This window comes from Octodon degus, unplaced genomic scaffold (genome assembly GCF_000260255.1).
Source record: "Octodon degus isolate 3935 unplaced genomic scaffold, OctDeg1.0 scaffold00018, whole genome shotgun sequence".
NCBI lineage: Eukaryota > Metazoa > Chordata > Mammalia > Rodentia > Octodontidae > Octodon > Octodon degus.
Genome location: NW_004524594.1, coordinates 227,093 through 232,879, shown reverse-complemented (window position 1 = coordinate 232,879; position 5,787 = coordinate 227,093). Strand labels below are relative to the sequence as shown.

General features: G+C 37.4%; 1 non-coding gene across 1 annotated transcript; it reads right to left on the bottom strand.

Moving 5' to 3' along the window:
• Nucleotides 1-3,774: 3,774 nt before the first annotated feature.
• Nucleotides 3,775-3,881, bottom strand: LOC111815606. The gene has a single exon (XR_002820281.1). It is a non-coding gene; the product is annotated as a U6 spliceosomal RNA (small nuclear RNA).
• Between the last annotated feature and the right edge of the window lie 1,906 nt (nucleotides 3,882-5,787).

Here is a 5,787-nt window from a genome sequence, read left to right as displayed (position 1 = left end):
CACTCACCGGCCCTGGGCTAAGACTGGGTCTCAGGGTTCCCGGAACGTGGCAGAAATTCCTACTCAGCGGGCAGGGTAGGGGATGTACTGCGGAGTGGCGGGGTGCGGCCCAAAGGGGTGGGAGAGGGTCCGGCCCACGCTGTGCCTGGGCTGGGACTGGTCCCGCCGGCACAGGGTAGCAGGAAGCTCTCCACACACTCACTGGACCTGGGCTGAGACTGGGTCTGGGGGTTCCCGGGAGGCCGCAGATATTCCTACTTGGCAGGTGGGGTGGGGGATGTACTGCGGAGTGGCGGGGGGCGGCCCAAAGGGGTGGGAGAGGGTCCGGCCCATGCTGCCCCTGGGCTGGGACTGGTCCTGCCGGCACAGGGTAGCAGGAAGCTCTGCACACACTCACCAGACCTGGGCTGAGACTGGGTCTAAATATGTTCTTGTATACAGGATACCATTTTTTTTTCTTGATCCATTCTGCCAGTCCATGTTTTTTGATTGGAGAACTGAAATCATCCACACTGAGAGTTGTTACTGATAGGCACTCACATATTGCTGGCCTTGTTTCATGTTCCTGTTGCTGATTCCCTACCTTTCCCTTCTATTTAACCTCTTACCCTAGCTGGTATATCCATTCTATCTGGCCTTTTATCAGGTTAGCTTCGTTATTTATAAAGTATATCTGAGAATCTTTTGGAGCGCTGCAGTAGTGGTCATGAAGTTATGGAGGTGCTCTTTATCAAGAATGGTCTTAGTTCTCCAGCAATTTTGAAAGATAGTTTTGTGAGATATATCAGCGTGCCTTGGAAATTATTAATACTTAGGGCTTGAGTCACTTTACTTCAAACTCTCCTGGCCTTTAAGACTTGTAAAGTCTGCTATAATTCTTTTTTTAAGATAAAAACCAAAAAAATAATACAGAATTTCAAGACAGGATGATAAGGAATTAACAAAGTTTATTGTATTGTATTTTTTAAAGAGAGTAAAAATTGTTTTAAAACAAAGTTTATTATATTGTAAATTCTTATCTTCAAAGTAGCTGCTGAGATTTACCAGATATAGGCATGTAGGGTTGATCAAACAATTAAGTCTGCTGTAATTCTAATGCTCTTTCCTGTATAAGTGATTTGTTGGTTTTCTCTAGTCATTTTTAAAGATTCTGTTCTTATGCTGGTTTGAGCATGTTGTTGGTTTGTGTTTTTGTGTTTTTTTTTTTTTTTTTTTTGAATGTCAGAGCTTATGGGCTGATTGTAGTGGAAGTTTTTGTTTCTCTTTAGTTAATAACTACTTTTCAGTGATGTCCTGTGGGTGTGGCTAATTCCAAGCTTTGCCTCTGCTTACAGGATCCAACCACCTCCATTTGCTTGGGTTGGAGCTTGCAGTGCCTTTGTCACAGTGCCCAGTTCTCCAGGAATGGGCCATAGTATTGTTAATTACTCCAAGGGCATCTAGATACTGGCATCGCAAGAAAGCCAATTCATATCAACAGCTACATTACCTTGGCCACAGAAATAAAATCAGCCTCAATTGAAGCACCAAAGACAACCTGAATATTCACAAACCCTGGAAGATCAAAATATACTACCCTTACCTATAGAAAAGAGATCTACAATTATAGTATTAACACTAGGACCACTCAAGTACTAATCTACTATTGACCTTTAGTAAACATCTACTTTATGGGACAATCTTACCTCTACCAACATTAGAACAGTATCCAACAGTAATAGTTTACAGTTAACTAGGCATCTAGACAGTCATAAAGCTTAGCAGTTATACTAGTAGAATGAAGGTTCTGGGGAAACAGAGAAAGAGAAAAGAAAAAAATTGAGAAACTATTCAATGGGATGTGACAAGGAGAGATAAGTAAGGAGGGGGTCCTATAGAGAAGACAAAGGGAATTAGTATTAGCTAACTGTTACAAGAAAGAATGAACAAGAAAAAGAAGAAAAAAGGATAAAAAGAACAAAATACAGAAATAAAAGAAAGGTATAAAGAGAAAAGCAGTTGAAATGGGAAAAATGAAAAGGAGAGAAAAGAAATTAAAAGGAGAAAAAAAGAGGGAAAGCTCCCAATTCTCCCTAAATTCCATGAATGTAGATACAAAGACAAAAAGAGAGACCTCACCCACTGCCCCTCTACTATTGAGGAAGCCCCTGTCCAGAGGAACCCAAGTGCTTGGCCCATTCCCCTATAGCACTGGGAAGCCAGTATTGGAAGTGCCTGGGATATGGCTCGAGCTCATCTGGAGGGACCCAGGGTGAATCCATCCTAACAATGGGAAACATTTTTCATACAAACTTCTAATTTATGATTGGTTATATTGTATAACTGTAGTCTTAGGAACAAAATCAATAGTTTCTACAGTTTGTCAACTTATAAATTGTGCCTGATGCTATCATTGTTGCTAACTGTATGATGTAGCTAGGATGTCACATCCATTGTAATTAGTTGTTCTCCTTTGTTTAATAATATTGGAAAGCTCTGGGATCATAATCTCACCAGAGCTGCACACCTAAAGACTGATGGCAGAGCCAAACAGAAACCAACATCTCACTCTTCATTAATTGGGAAGGTAGAACCTTGGGAGAGCCACAAACCAAGAATTTCCAACACACAGAAGATATCCCTGAAGAGCAGATTTTTCCTAGAGAGGCCTTGATATTAGTGATATAACTACCTACTACAAAAACTCAAAACGATCATCACAGAAAAAAATTTGAAATACAACATATCAAGATGAAGGAGCAAAATGAAATCTCAGACCTCTGTTCCACCCAGAAGAAGGCCAGAAAACATAAATGTAGAAGAACCTGGAAGTCACACATCTGAAATTCTTGAAATGAAGCCAACTGAAGAAGCAACTCCAGGAGGCTATGTAGGAAATCAGATCAGAAATGATCTCTCAAGTAAAAAAAGAAATGACACTCATAATGAAAGAATTGCTCAGCATGACCAAATAAGATACAGATTAAAAAATAGGAGAGAATAGGAAAATGATGGAAAACTTGAATGAACAATAGAGGAAAAAATTAGGATGCATGAAACAGATTCAAAGAGATACCCAGGAAATTAAAAATTCCATTTAAAGCTGGCAAAACCACTTGGATAAAACTGAAGTTGTATTTTCAGGCCCTGAAGATAGGATTGAAGCTAACGATTTTGGAAGATCTCTGAAAAATAACAAGGAATCAGGAATTCACAATTCACTAGCTGCAAGATGATGCAAAGAAAAACAATATAAGACTTATACATGTAAATGAAAAAATAGGAGTCAACACAAATGATATAAGAAAGACTATTTTTAGAAGTAATAGCAAAAATTTACTAGACAAGAGAAAATTACCTGACAGTGAGGCATACAGAACTTCAATTAACTATAATCAAAATAAATATACACCCAGACCTATAGTAATCAAGATCCCAGAAATTCACCACAAGAACAGAATATTAAAATGTTAGATAAAAAACTGATCAACTATAAAAGAAAGTGCATCAGACTCATGGAAGACTTCTCAGCACAAACCATCAAATCAAGAAGAGTTTAGAGTGAAGTATTTCAAATCCTGAAAGAACAATTTCCAACCCAGATTGGTGTACTCTGCAAAACTATGTTTCAAAATTAGTTTATTTGTTGTTTTTTGTTTGTTTTTTGCAGTACCAAAGATTGAACTCAAGATCTTGTACTTGCCAGGCAAGCACTTATTCTACTGAGTTATCTCCCCAGCCAAAGATTGCAAGTTTATTTATTTATTTATTTATTTATTTATTTATTTATGTGTGAAAAATATGGAACACTTCATGAATTTGCATATCATCCTTGTGCAGAGGCCATGCTAATCGTCTCTGTATCATTCCAATTTTAGTGTATGTGCTGCTGAAGTGAGCACTATGTTTCAAAATTAATGGAGAAATAAGATTTCCATGACAAAGAACAAATGAAGAAATTCATGAGCATCAAGCCAATCCTACATACAGTACTGAAAGATATAATAGGAAGAGATAAAGATAACCACAATTCTAGGAAGAACAATAGCCAGGGATATAGCTGAGTGGCATAAGCGTGTGCCTGGCAAATGCAAGGTCCTGAGTTTGATCCCTGGTACCACAAAAAAAAAAAGAAAGAAAGAAAGGAAGAACAACAGAAGGAAACTACCACGTAGGGCAAGAAATTAAACAAAAGTGAAAAATAGGAAATCACACCTTTCACAATAGCATCAAAAAACCCCAAAACAACAATAACAAAGAAACCAAAACAAAACCCCTAAATACTTAGGAATCAATTTAACAAAGATCTATACATTGAAAATTACTCTGAAAAAAGACATCAAGAGGATATCAGAAAATGGAAGATATCCCTTATTTATGCTGTGATAAAATCAGCATGGTACTGCAAAGAAAACAGACCTGAGGATAAATGGAACAGATTAGAAGATGCAGACACAAGTACAAATACACTCAGCCACCTTATCTTTGACAAAGGAGGTAAATATGTTCACTGGAAGAAAGACAGTCTCTTTAGTAAATGGTGCTGGAAAAATTGGCTTTCCACATGTTGAAGACTAAAACTAGACCCATATCTGTCACCATGCACTAAATCGCAGTCAAAATGGTACAAGATCTAAATTCTAAAATAGAAACAGTAAATATACTGGAAGGGAAAGTAGATAGACATCTTGAAGGCGTAGGGATATGCAGAGAGATCATGAACAAAAACCAAACTGCATGGGAAGAACTTCAAAGAATCAACAACTTGTATCTCATGTTATTTGAAAGCTTTTCCACATCGAAAGAAATCTCTAGTAGAATAAAAGGAAAAATCCACAGAATGGGAAAAATTTTAGCCAACTGTCCCTCAGACAAAGGAGTTCTATCTAGAACATATAAAGAATTAAAAAAAATTAGGCCCCCCAAATTCAAAGAGCCAATCAAAAAATGGGCATCTGAGATGGATATACACTCCTCAGATGAAGAAATACAAATGGAAAATTAATATATGAAGAATGTTCAACATAATTGTCATCCAAAAAATGTAAACTAAGACAACACTGAGATTCCATCTGACCCCAGAAAGAGTGGCTGTCATCATGAAGTCAACCAATAACAAGTGCTGGAAAGGCTGTGGGGGAAAAAGCAACTCTTCTTCGCTGTTGGTAGAAGTGTAAACTGGTACAACCACTATGGAAATCAGCATGGAGATTTGTCACAAAACTGGAATTAGAGCTCCCTTTCAACTCAGTTATTGACCTTCTGGGCATTTTCCCAGAAAAATTAAAAAGCATTACAGCACAGTGATATATGTGCACCCGTGACATAGCAACACAACTTGTCACAGCTAAATCTTGGAAACAACCCAAATGCCCATCAGTTGAGGAATGGATAAAATTATGTAGTAGTTTTACACAATGAAGTATTACTTAGCTATAAAGAAAGACAAACTCAAGGCTTTTATAAGTAAATGGGTGTAAGTAGATAATATAGTCATAAGTGAAATAAACCAAACTACCATGTGTAAATGTTGTGTTATGTCCCTAGAATAAAAAAATGGAAGAGTAAATAAGGTACAAAAGGTGCAATAGATACTGTAAAAGGGAAAGAAACTGCTCACAAGGAAAGAACGACTGGGATGGGGGATAGGAACAAAGAAGGAATTGTACTGCTAGTTTCTATTAGTTCAGTGAAAGAAAGTGTTTATATTATTTGATCAATTTTATATGTCCATATCTGATAATCTGAGCAACTACTTTGAAGTTAACAGCATGCAATATAATAACCATTAATTTCCTATTATCTTGT